General features: G+C 42.5%; 1 non-coding gene across 1 annotated transcript; it reads left to right on the top strand.

Annotated features, from left to right (window-relative positions):
- The first annotated feature begins 12,585 nt into the window (after window positions 1-12,585).
- Window positions 12,586-12,659, top strand: Trnai-gau (transfer RNA isoleucine (anticodon GAU)). The gene has a single exon. It is a non-coding gene; the product is annotated as a tRNA-Ile (tRNA).
- The last annotated feature ends 233 nt before the right edge of the window (window positions 12,660-12,892 follow it).

Raw genomic sequence — 12,892 nt, 5'->3', positions numbered from 1 at the left:
TAAATATATTTTTGCACAACGTGTGAGCCGTACGACGTTGCAATTTCCCGGAAGAACGCAATGGTGCATACTTCTAACTTCTGGGAAATAGTGCTGGAATTTTCAAGATGCAAACTTTAAACTTCCGGCATTGAAATTTTATTAGCAAGGAGAACGCAGACAAGCCGGCGTATCCCTGGAGACAAGCGTCACTCTATTGCTGTGCTATGGTGCTTGCATGTGTTAAAAGGCGTATTTTACTTGTATGCAAATACTGAGTAATGATTTCTAACGTTTATTAGCAGCTCAGTCACTAAATGCAGAAATAGTTCACTGAATGTAAAAGACACTCCGAGGAATATTTTATCTAGCACCTTATGGTAAAACAATCGACAATTTCTGAAACAAGGCAATACACGCAAAACAAGGCAATACACGATGAAGAGAAGCATTCTCATCATCCCTGGGGTAAAAACGTATACATATATATATATATATACTATATATATCTACATACACACATATACATATATACATACAATATATATACACAAATTTACATATACACATGCACGTGCTCACACGTACATACACACACATATATATACTGCAAATTCCGCAACCCACACGCCGTACAAAGAAGCAATATTGAAGAATGACACAGGGCATAAAACTCAGTGCACTGCATTAAATAAGCAATAAAACAATGGGCAGTAGACCTTCCACTACTCGACCGCCCAATGCCGCTCATGCCAGAGCATTTGCCGATTCATCAGGCGCAAAGCCTGCGTGTTCAGACACCCAAACCAATTGAAGTTTTCGAAGGACGGAAGGCCATAAAGAAGCAAGAGCTGGACGTACGGAAGATGAGGTTGTGGAAGTATATGCAGAACAAACAGAAAATGAATCGGTAAGAATTATTGCTTGTTTAGACGAACCAAGTTTACGAAGGGCAAAAACTGTAAGAGAAATTCTGCGTGGAAAGAAGTAATAAAGTTAGGCAACCGGAAAAAAAAATGCCCAATTTTGACAGGGACAAAAATTACCGGCCGTATCCAGAACCTGTTCTCCCTATACTTGGGACGGCCCCTCGAAGCCGCAGAGCCGCAGCGGGCCCCGCTTTTTTTAGCAGAATCCCAGCACATGTCCACAGTGTTGGGGCAACGTATTAACTTCTATTTTTCACCTGCTGACGCACACTGCGACATAACCACCCCTGCAAAAAGCGCCGTCTTGTTGCTTCCTCGGCGAAGTTTTGGGAGGGCGATGGTACGGCTTGAGGCGAGAAACGTCGGAAATATCTGTTTTCCCGGGGCCGAGGTGGTATGTTGGCGAAAGGGTGGCTGGAGATATTTTGTATGTGGCTGATTCACTTGAAGATTCCCATGGTACGATTCTGAGTAAGTATACCGCCGTTTTTAAGATAGCTCCACAAGGTGGGATGGCGAACAGAAAAGGAGAAGACTCCCAAGTGAGAAGTGAAGGTCTCGGTGGCGAGAATCATAAACCTCCTTTTGGGAAAACTGCGATGAGCAGAGGGGAGAGCTGTCAACTTATCGGGCATGGCTGGCATGGTCGACTGCGATTCGGGCATATTCGGAAGATGTACCTGAAGGTGAAAATAGACACCCCCAGGCCTGCTGGAGATGTCGTACGCATTTTAGACGATTGCGATGTAACCAACGACTTTATGTGTACTATTTACTCTAACGGCTTCACAAATTTGATTACCACACCAACACGTGTTAGCACTTGCACTTCTTCTTGTCATGACCTGTTAATAACCCATATCGACACCTATGTCTCGCAAGCTGGTACAATATTGCTTTATGAATAAACTTCAACTTCAACTTAAAAATAGTGTCTGATGTAAGTGACCACTGTCCTGTGTTCATGTCATATAATCTAGAAACGCATAATTCCAATGATCGTGATGAACCATTTACTATGCAGTATGTATCTGACAAAGCCTTGGAATCATTTATAAATTACATGAGTGCACATAATTGGTCTCCGTTGTTTATTATATCACATGCAAATATCGCTTACCATGAATTCATGAAAGCCTTTGAACAAATATATGCTACACACTTTCCTCTCACAACCATTAAGCTGTCCAAAAAAATAAGAAAACCATGGATCACGGCCTTGCATGCCAAGATGATAAAAAACAAAAACAAGCTTTATCATACATCCTTGCGCACGCGATTGCCAGAAGTGCTGAAAATGTTTCAAAAACGAGAAACAAATTGAATGCCGAGCTCAAGCGTGCCAAGATAGCATATTATCAGCGAATTTTTGACGATGTCGATGGCAAGCAACGCGGAGCGGTTTGGAAGGTTATAAATGATGTATTAAGCCGTGGAAGGAAAATGTGGCGCCTGAAAAGATAATTCACAATGGCTGTGAACTCTCCGGTAGGGCACTTGCCGATCATTTCAACAATCATTTAATTGACGCTAACATCTCCGTCAGCGGATCATCGAGTGGGCTAAATTCTGCTAACGCTTGTGTCGATACCATATTTCTAAATCCCGTTGATGAACAGGAAATATTTAGCACATTTATGAATTCAAAGAACAGCAAATCTCTAGATATTAATAACATGCAAATAATACTGGTTAAGTATGTTTTGCCAGTAATTCTTCCTGCACTTACATATTCAATTTGATTTTTGGATCTGGCATATTTCCTAACGAGGTGAAAAAAAGTCGAGTAACTCTAATATTTAAAGGTGGCGATAAAAATAATGTTAACAATTATAGACCGTTATCAGTATTGCCTGTCTTCTCAAAGGGATTAGGAAAAGTAATTTTTTCTGGTATCGCAATTATTTGATGCCAAAAATATTCTATCGCACTCTTAATTCGGTTTTCGAATGGGTAGGTCAACACAAACAGCCTTACTAACAATTAAAGAATACATATTACAAAATATTGAAAAGAATATGTTTACTATAGGTCTTTTTATTGATTTCAGTAAGGCCTTTGACTGTCTTAACCACGATGTTCTATCACGTAAATTGCACTGGTGTGGCATTCGTGGTAAGCCTCTGTCTCTTCTCCAATCATATTTACAGAGCAGGAGTCAGTCGGTATATATTAAAAATCACAAGTCCTGCCTTCTGCTTATATCGAATGGCGTGCCCCAAGGAAGCGTGTTGGGTCCTTTTCTTTTTAATGTATATATAAGTGACCTTGTGCATATTGATTCAGTTGCAAAATTCGTGATATATGCAGACGACAGCACAATACTTATTCCTGGTTTCGATCCAATTAGTATTACAAGAAAATGCAACGAAATTCTCAGTAAGCTACAAACTTGGTCAAGGTCCCACTTTCTTAGAATAAATCCATTAAAAACAAAATTAATTATGTTTAGAGCAAAAAATATAGTTGTCGGACTTCACGGAAGTATTAAATATGCTGAACAGGATATTGCAATAGTCAACAAACATAAAATCCTTGGTGTCACATTCTCTTTTCACCTTAATTGGGACACGCACGTAACAAAGATATGTAGTAAGCTCTCTCTTGTAGCCGGAGTGTTGTCGCGCTTTCGACAGTTACTCCCTGTGAAAGCGAAACTGCAAGTCTACTACGCGCTTTTTCATTCTGTGGTCAATTACTGTAGTTTAGTTTGGTTAACAACTAGTAAAGGAAACCTAGAAAAAGTACTTAAGTTGCCAAAAAAAGTTCTCCGTTATATTGCAAACCTTGATTATCTGTCTCCAACGCATGCTACTTTTTGAAAACATAACATTGTCAGAGTTGAATATATATATGATTCCCATATTCTTCACTCCTTTTATTTCTCGCATTGTGCCTTTAGGTATTTTTTGATTAATCTTTCTGTATTAACATCTGAAGTAAACGCATTAAATACAAGAAGCTGTGAGCCCTGGTTTCTTCCGAAATTTCGCAATCATTGCAGTCATTGCAACATAACCTCCCATTTCGCAAACTGCAGTCATTGCAATATAACCTCCCATTTCTACTAAATAAATATCAAGGCTCTTCTAAGTTCTCAGAACGTTTTTTGTTTGTAAACAATGAATATTTGTTGGTATTGCATTTTTTTCTTCAAGTGGCTGTATTTTATATTCTCCTCCAAACTGATTTTGTAGTTCAGTGTATGTGTGGATGGTGATCCTCAAAAATGTGATGCAACCTATTATATTGTTATATTTTCAATGTACGAGTGTAAAACTTATTCCTTGGTGCTCTTTTTAAAATTATACAGTAGCATTATAGTATTTGTAATAACGCTTTTGTTGTACTTCCAATGTATTGTGACGATGTTTTGTTTTTTTAGTGTGGAATCGTGAAGCCTTGGTTAGGGTTCTCGGGCTCAGTCAAGCTGTTCATACTCAACTTTTTGCCCTTTAACCCTTCCATAATCTCGTTGTTGTTTTTTCTGGAAAAACAAAAATTTAAATTGAAAAATTGAAATTTATAAGGTGTTGGAAAATGCCACAAGAGGTCACATAACGCCATACAGACCGGTAAAGCCCTGGCCCAAAGTAGCGACGACGCACACGGCCGTTGGTCTGCGAACCCCGACTTGGAGGGCAGTAGGTAAGTGATGAAGCTGTTGGAGAACGTCCCAGCGCAGATATTGAGAAAGGACAGGAAGCAACTCTGAACCATCAGGGCGGATGTTGTGGCGACAGAGGATTCCATTGCGTAACTATATATTTGAAAATAGATATCCGGAGAATGGTAAATCATATTCATAAGAAATGCTAAGCACGGAATAAGCCAAGCTCTAGCGGATGCATCCTATGTTGCACGCCTGTATGAGTCTTTTTCGGAGGATGTCGGCCGAAAGTGATCGATTATGTCCGCTCGAAAATCATACGTGCGAACACTTCAACCATTACTACTTGACTAACCTGGATTTGCACCTGTTACCCCAAGCAAAACTCTTGCATTTCTTTTCAGAAACGTATCAACAGGTCCCGTCAAAAAGTCACCAGCAGAGTACCGTGTTCATTGGTGATAAATATCTTTTGTTCATATTAGAGCGGGACATTGGCTTTCTATTTCTCATTGCTTTAGTTATTTTTAAAAAGTTTAGGGCGCAGGATCTGTGAGTCTCTGAATAGAGCAGTGGAAGGTGTTTCTGAAATTATGGGTGTAGAGAATAGCTGGGCTTCTTGGAAATTCTATGAAGCCTTTGCACAACGGAAAGAGAGAATAAACAATTTTCACGGGTTTGTACAGAAAAAGAGCTTAATTTAGCCAGAAAGGCAGCGAGTTCAGGAACAAGGAAACCGGCAGTGCAGCACTCGACTTGCAACCACTAATATTCTAAACCATGCAGATGCATAACTGGTTACCGAGAAACTGCTACTTAATTACAAAGCATACACAAGCATCTTTCAGATCAATGAAAATGCCAATAGGACGGCAAGGCCCACAACTCAAGACATTTTGTTACTGTTCCTTAAGTATTTTTTCTGGTTTCATTCTCTTCACGTTGTGATCTGGAAGACAATTTTTAGTGCGACCCGTTGCCTCAATTACTTCATCAACGCAAAACCTTGCTACGTCCCAAAGGCCCGTATAAAATAATAGTGTCACAACTATCTTTCCGTCGGTCAAAAAGGCAACATCTTAAGGAAGAGCTTTCGCTCCTCAGGCAAACCGGCCTGCGGCATTAAGTTTGAGTAGAATTATTCACACCTCGGTCTAAAGACGACGATGGGTAAATTCAGTGCAGTACAGTCACTGTCAGCACGTACTCTGTACACTCCCATTGCACTCTTACCCGCGCTCCGTGCATCCTCAGTAAATTCATTACAGCCACTTGACTCCATTGTGCAGACAACACAGATCAAGCGAGCCTCACTAAACAATTTTTCTTCTACTAAAACATCAAACCAAAGCTGCACAATACCTGGTGAGAACACCGGTTCAAATGTCTTCAGGAAAAGTTTTAAAACCATAAAAAAACGCATGCACCAACTGTGGCATTTATAAAAGGACAACAATTTCTGTAGTGGACTACCCTTGCCATGTTTGTGAATACATGGCCCTACTACACACAGGAACAAAACAAGCTACAATTTGCGCCATTCTCTTTACCCGCCACGCTCGACTATTGAGGGGAAGGAGGTTAAACAAAATTGCAGACATTCAATTGGTATTACTCTTTAGTGGAAGAAGGAGAATACCGCAAAGTTTCAGACAACATGTTCCCATTTGCAGTGTTCCAAATTTACATCACAGGACACACCGACGCAGGGAACTAAAGTAAACAGTAAATCCTACGAAGAAATATGCGAAGTCGCATACATTTTTCCATGCCACCTCATCAAAAAATTTAAACAACGCGTATTCAATATGTCTAAGAACATGATCTTTCCCCACAGTATTCAGAATTCTTAACCGCGCCGCTACGAGAAATCCGCGCAGCTTAAAATCCCATAAATCCGCGCATATAAATAAGCGAAAATATTTTGAGAAACCAGACACATTAACGTGAAATGGGGCTAAACTTCGGGGAACATTCGCTGCCTTCCGCGACTACCTGGGGATGTCGAAGGATCTGCTGCTGTAATAGTACCTCGAGTTATATGGAGACGTAGTAGCCAGCCTTGGCCAGATTATTTATCGAGATAAGCCTCAGTTGAATGAGAGTTCGAAAAAGTAGCTGCCGCATCCGGGGCCCCCGACTTCTGTTTGTATTGTTTTGCCGCTTTCCATTTCTTAAGCTCTTTTAAGAGCGAAGCCCCTTAGTGGCTGGGGCTGTTGACTTCTCCTGCCGTCCTCGTCGTCCTTGTCGTTGTCGTGATCATCATTTTACGTAGCCACGGTACTAAAACACCGGGAAACTTGCTTACGGCTCGCGCTAAGACGTGACGTGTGCTAAAAACAACGGGACACTCGTTTACGCGTGGCGATGGAGCGCTTTGTAACGCGTAGAAAAAAAACACCGGGACACTCGTTTGCCCCTCGCTCTAGAGAGGTTTGTGCTTCAAAGACTCGAACCTTTAATTCAAAGTTGTGTGCCTCTACCCCCCAACGGTTTCATCCTCGCTGGTAAAAACGCCAAGGCGCCAAGAATACACTTCTACACTGCATGCTTTGCCCCTCCACAGGTTTCACCGTAGTGGAGATGGCCCGGGATGTTTGTTTTTCAAGTCGCACAATTTATTACTCTATAAACATCTTCAGCGGTCAGCGGCTGTCTGTTCACGGTCCCTAAACACTTTTCTTCACCTCGGCAGGATCAACGCACAAGCTGACGTGGACGTCAGCCGGGTTGCAGCAGAACGGCGCAAGGCTATCTTGGACGAAGATCGGCGAGGGTTCAGCGCGTGGGAATTGCTGGCCAGCTCTCTCTACGTAATCAGCAATCGCCTCCTCTCCCGCGGACGCTGGAGATGTCAAGACCAGCCCCCTGGCGCCTACCAACAGCTATATAAACACCGTCCTCCTCACGCATCACTGCCGTCAGCGGCTGTCCGTTCACGGGCCCTAAACACTTTTCTTCACCTCGGCAGGTGAGCCAAGGTTGTTGCAACATTTTTCCCTTGTGCATTGCCGCTGACTGCCCCACCAATGTCTTCTTTATGTGCCGAATGTTCAGAGCGTCTGCCGCCGGATGGCAAATTCTTGACCTGTTGTAAATGTGAAGCGGGTTACCACCCTGGAAAGAGCTGTTCAGCAGTTACGGAAAGTGCCTACTCAAAGATGAACGCTGCAAAGCGGGAAAATTGGAAGTGTCAAACTTGCCGAAATGACTCCGGCAAGGAGTCTGAGGCAGTCTCTGACCGAGAAGATGACTCGTCTTCACAGCTGTCCGCTGTCAGTAGTAAACTTGACTCGCTAACAACTATTGAAGCTCTCGTTAGAACAGTTCAAGATCTGGTAGATTTCAAAACGGCAGTTGAGGACGTTGCTTCGAACGTCCAGGAGGTGAAAAAAAAATCGGCACTCTTTCCTCTAAATACGACTCAGTTTTTTCAACCGTGACCACTAACCAAGCTGAGCTGGCCACCTTACGCAATGAAGTTGAATCTCTTACACTAAACGTCATCTCTCAGAATGAACAAATTGACAAACTAACCAAAGAAGTAAATGAACTGGAACAGTATAACAGAAGGTGCAACTTTGAAATTCACGGTCTCCCGGTCACAGCTGATGAGAACTTGCCGGCCTTTTTGGGTGATCTAGCCCTAAAACTGAAGTTACAGGACGTTGAAAAAGACGACATCTTGGCTGTTCACCGTTTACCGGCTAAAAGAGGCTCGATTCCCACTATCTTGGTACAGACAAAGAGGGTCGCAGTCAATAAAGACAGGTGGTTTGGTGCCCGCAAACTGCTGGCCACTCTTACTCAGACAGATTTCCCTCGACTATACTTCAACGAAAACTTGACTAGGGCTAACCGTGAACTGTACCACTTGGCAAGGTTACGGGCAAAGCAAGTCGGTTACAAGCTCACCTGGACCAGAAACGGAAGGATTTTGTGTAGAAAGTCCGAGGGCGAGTCCCAGATTTGCATTGACACGCCTACTGATCTTGACAGGATCAATTGAGAATGGGCCATTTAAGGCAGCTGGTTTGTAGTGGTTTCCCTGAGAACATTTTTCAGCGGCTTGCGCACGTCAACATCCGTAGCATTCGGAAACACTGGGATCAGTTCTGTGTTCTAACGTCCTCTCTTCGCTCGTTTTTCGACGCCTTTATTTTAACTGAGATCAACGTTTCATCAGAAAGTTTTCTTGGATTCTGCATTCCGGCTTTCCAAACTTTCTTATACACTCGCCAGGGACGGAAAGGCGGGAGTATTGCAGTATTTGTCAAAGATGCATGGACTGTATCACAGTTGCCCGTTTGTTTTACACAAGCAGAAGTTCTCGCCTTGCGTATAAGCGGGCCTAACCAATCGTTGGTGCTGTTATCAGTATACCGACCTCCATGTTCTAATGGGCGGCTGTTTCTTGATGAACTTGATGCAGCAATGTCATCTTTTGCTTTAGATGAACACGTGTGCATGCTAGGTGACATAAACATTGATACTCTTCGCCCTACAATGCCGTTAGTAGCAGATTATCTTGATATTCTATCTAAGTGGGGCATGGAAGACTTCATTCGTAAACCAACACGCGAGAAATTTTTATCGGGACAGCTGGTAACGTCCTGCATTGACCACATTAACATCCGGGCAGGTGACCTTGTTGCGCAATCAGCTATCGTAGAAACCAAGCTTGCAGACCATTACTTCGTCTGTTGTAGTTTAACACAATTGTCTAAACCACCGTCGGTAGCCCATGCTGGGAAAGTTATCTCGGTTACCGATCCCAGGCAGTTCGACAGACTAGTAGGTCAGTACGATTGGGCTCACTTTTTAAGCACCGTGCCTCCTCCCCAGATTTACGAAAATTTGGCTGAGGTTTTTGATGTTTGCAGAGAAAAAGCTATGCGCAAATACAAGATTATACCTCGAAACCCCGAAAGCAAGTGGATGTCAGCTGAAATACTCACCGCAATTAAAGAAAAGGATTTACTTTGGGCACAAGCAAGGCGCTCCCCTAACTGTGTTGAGCTGCAAAACAAATTTAAAATGCGCAGGAACAAAGTAAATGCGATGATCCGGCTTGCTAAACGTACTGAGCTTCGAAATGAATTCAATGGAGCCCGTTCAAACATCAAGAAAACGTGGTCATTAATAAACAATAATAAAGGAACAGAAAAACGTGGCAATAAAGTTGCATCTATTTTAGCTGCTTTTCCGGGTAACGCTCAAAGCATAGCTGACGATTTCAACAACTTTTTCTCCCGAGTTTCTGCTGTTGCAAGGCCAGATGCGCAGAGCTGCACGCTATCAAACAGTTTGTTGCAATCTGCTTATCTGCCTTTCATCACAGAACAAGAGCTTCAGTCACTTTTAGCTAGCATCCACCCAAACAAACGCCCAGGCATAGATAAAATTTCGATTTCGGAACTTCGCCGGAATTTTGACGTCATAAAAAATGTGCTGCTGTCACTCTTAAACAACATTATTGCTACAGGCAACATACCAACTGGTATGAAAGCAGCGATAGTTACTCCTCTTCACAAAGGTGGGGACCGTAGCAAAATAGAAAACTATAGGCCAATATCTATTCTATCATGCCTGGCCAAGATACTCGGAAAATACCTGTTTCGAATTATGACGGATTTTTTAGACATTCACAATGTTATCTCACCTCACCAATACGGGTTTGTTCAAGGAAGAGGCGCTCAAACTCTGCTTGAAAACGTTTCTGACTTGTTAAATATGGCTTTCAAACATAACCAAGTTGCCTGTGCTCTGTTTTTAGATATAAAAAAAGCTTTCAACAGTGTACCCCACAGTCTTCTGTTACGGTAACTTTCCTTGCTTGGATTTAGAGGACCGTTCTTGCAGTTGCTTCAAAATTTCTTGCATGGCCGGCGTCAATGTGTGTCCCTAGGAGAGTCTTGTAGCAGCTTTTCACCGATCAAATCTGGAGTACCTCAAGGTTCGATACTAAGCCCCTTGCTCTTTAATATTTTTGTTAATGATCTTTGTAATGCAGTTTCCACTCCACTATTTCAATACGCCGATAACACCTTGATAGTTTCCTCCGCTTCACACGTTCATCAGGCCATCGCTTCGTTGCAGACTGCAGCAACTCAGGCAATGGACTGGTTTGCTACTAATTCAATTACGGTTAATACTGTTAAAACGCAGCTTGTGTGCTTCTACAATCCGTTGAAAAATGTAGTGCTTAATGACCCGTTATTTTTGCATACGTCTTCATGTTCAACTTGTACGTGTAAACCGGTGAAGTATGTTTCATCAGTAAAATATCTCGGAGTAATTTTTGACAATGACCTGACATGGAACTCTCACCTAGCATACGTCTGTAAAAAGCTGCGCGCGCTTTCGTGTATTATGTACAACTTGTGTTACTTTATGCCGTTATCAGTGCGAAAGATTGTCATGCATGCGCTGGGCTACAGTGTTCTTCGTTACGGCATTACAGTGTACGGTCACTGCGCAGCTCGGTGGCAGCAGAGGCTGAATTCCATTCTAAGCTCTCTGCTAAAAAATGTAGCCTATAATCTATACCTCCCCGGAAGTGCAAATATTTTCACAGAGTCGCAATTGCCCAATTTTACTATGCTGTTAATAAAACAATAGTGTTAAAACATTTTTGGACGAATGACTACACAGAAAAATACATTCCTACGCGTAGCCTTAGACCAAGAGACCTGTATCGGGTACCACGGTGTCTTACAAGGTATGGTAAAAGAATGCAGCGCTACTATGTTCCGACGTCCTTCAATAAATTGCCACCCAGTGTTTTTGAAGTGAGCAGTCGTTGTAAGCTGAAAAATCGCCTTCGTGCATTTTGCTGTGAAGTTGCCTAACTCTGCCTCCTGCTGATGCCCACTTCGGTTGGCTTGTTTTCCCATCACTCTGTGGAAGAGTGTAACCTGTAATGGTTTTACAGTTCGCAATGCTTTGTATTCGAACTAAGGTTTATATTGTTTCATCTTGAATAGTTGATTCTGTTACTTTTATGTTCGCCTATGTGCACGGATTTCCGCTGCCTGCCAGGCGCTGCCCTTCAAGCCTACTGTGGCTTTGGCAGGCCTGTGACTTTGTACAGTTTTCCTGTTCCGTGTAATAAAAGTATTATTATTATTATTAAAAATCTCTATCTCTTAGCAAAAGCAAAGCATGCTGGCCCCTGTGACACTAGAGAAAAAGCACGCTTACGCACTGGCACTGTCCCCTCCACGCTCAAAGTGAAAGAAACGCGGAATCCCCACACTTCCAGCCACAAAAGTGTAATTTACCTTTTTGTTCCTGCTGGTCCCTTAGGTTCAGCGCTTACAATCTGTTCCAGCTAGGCTCACACTCTTCGAGGAATTTAATTGCTGAACAAACCTGGACGGAAAATGCAGCTGCATCGTTACAGAGCGCTCCTCCTAAATAAAGTTAAGCGGTCGCGTAAAATATCTGAACGCACTAACCTAGATCTGCCCTGCAACTTTTATTTTACGTTTTTTTTTCTTTTTTTGCGTTCGATGCACCTCAAAGGTTATTGAAGTTTTTTTTTTCCGTTGCATGATCATGTAGGTGCATACATAAGGCCCAGTACCAATAGGAAAACAGTCACTTTGGTTTTGGGCGCCTTCTTTTTTACTTGATTTTAACTCGCTATCGCGATGTAGGGTCAACGCTTATTACAAGAGCCGAAGCGGATACAGAATCCATCGAAAAAACTGACGCAATGGTGTGTGGCAGCTATGACACAATCGGATGGAAAGGCCGTTGTAAAAGGATCGGTGAGTTTTCATTTGCCTGAGCATTTGAATTATGAAAACTTATAAAAATGGTTGCTGTTTCTGACGATTCTATTGGTCGACTTAAAGGGGCTTCTGAATCTCACTGTTATCGCAATGGCTTCGATTTAACCGATCCCCGTATGTGTCGCCGTGAGGTTATGAATCACCTCCTTAATTTTTAGTAGAATTTAATGACTACATTAAGTATCCACACAAACTGCTTTCTGAGTTTTTAGGATGTGAGCTTATGGGCCAAAACTTCTAGTTTAGATTAGATTTACTGATCAATGTTGGGTCTGTAGCTCAGCTGGTTAGAGCGCACCCCTGATAAGGGTAAGGTCGGAAGTTCAAGTCTTCCCAGACCCACCGTTTCGGGGCCATAACTCAGTTGGGAGAGCGTCTGCTTTGCAAGCAGAGGGTCGGCGGTTCGACTCCGCAATCCATCGATCAATTTCTTTGCCGACTGAGGCATCAATTTTAAGCTGTTCTTCTACGTGATGCATTATCGATCTATCTCGCCGAATACGATATCAATACTCGAAATAATTGCGACTAAATCTGAGATCATATGTCAACAACACATCTCATTCATCGCTGCT

This window comes from Haemaphysalis longicornis, unplaced genomic scaffold, assembly GCF_048455015.1.
Source record: "Haemaphysalis longicornis isolate Haplotype H1 unplaced genomic scaffold, Haemaphysalis longicornis Haplotype H1 scaffold_3, whole genome shotgun sequence".
Lineage (NCBI taxonomy): Eukaryota > Metazoa > Arthropoda > Arachnida > Ixodida > Ixodidae > Haemaphysalis > Haemaphysalis longicornis.
The sequence above is the reverse complement of the archived record's forward strand: the minus strand, read 5'-3'. Positions and strand labels throughout refer to the sequence as shown.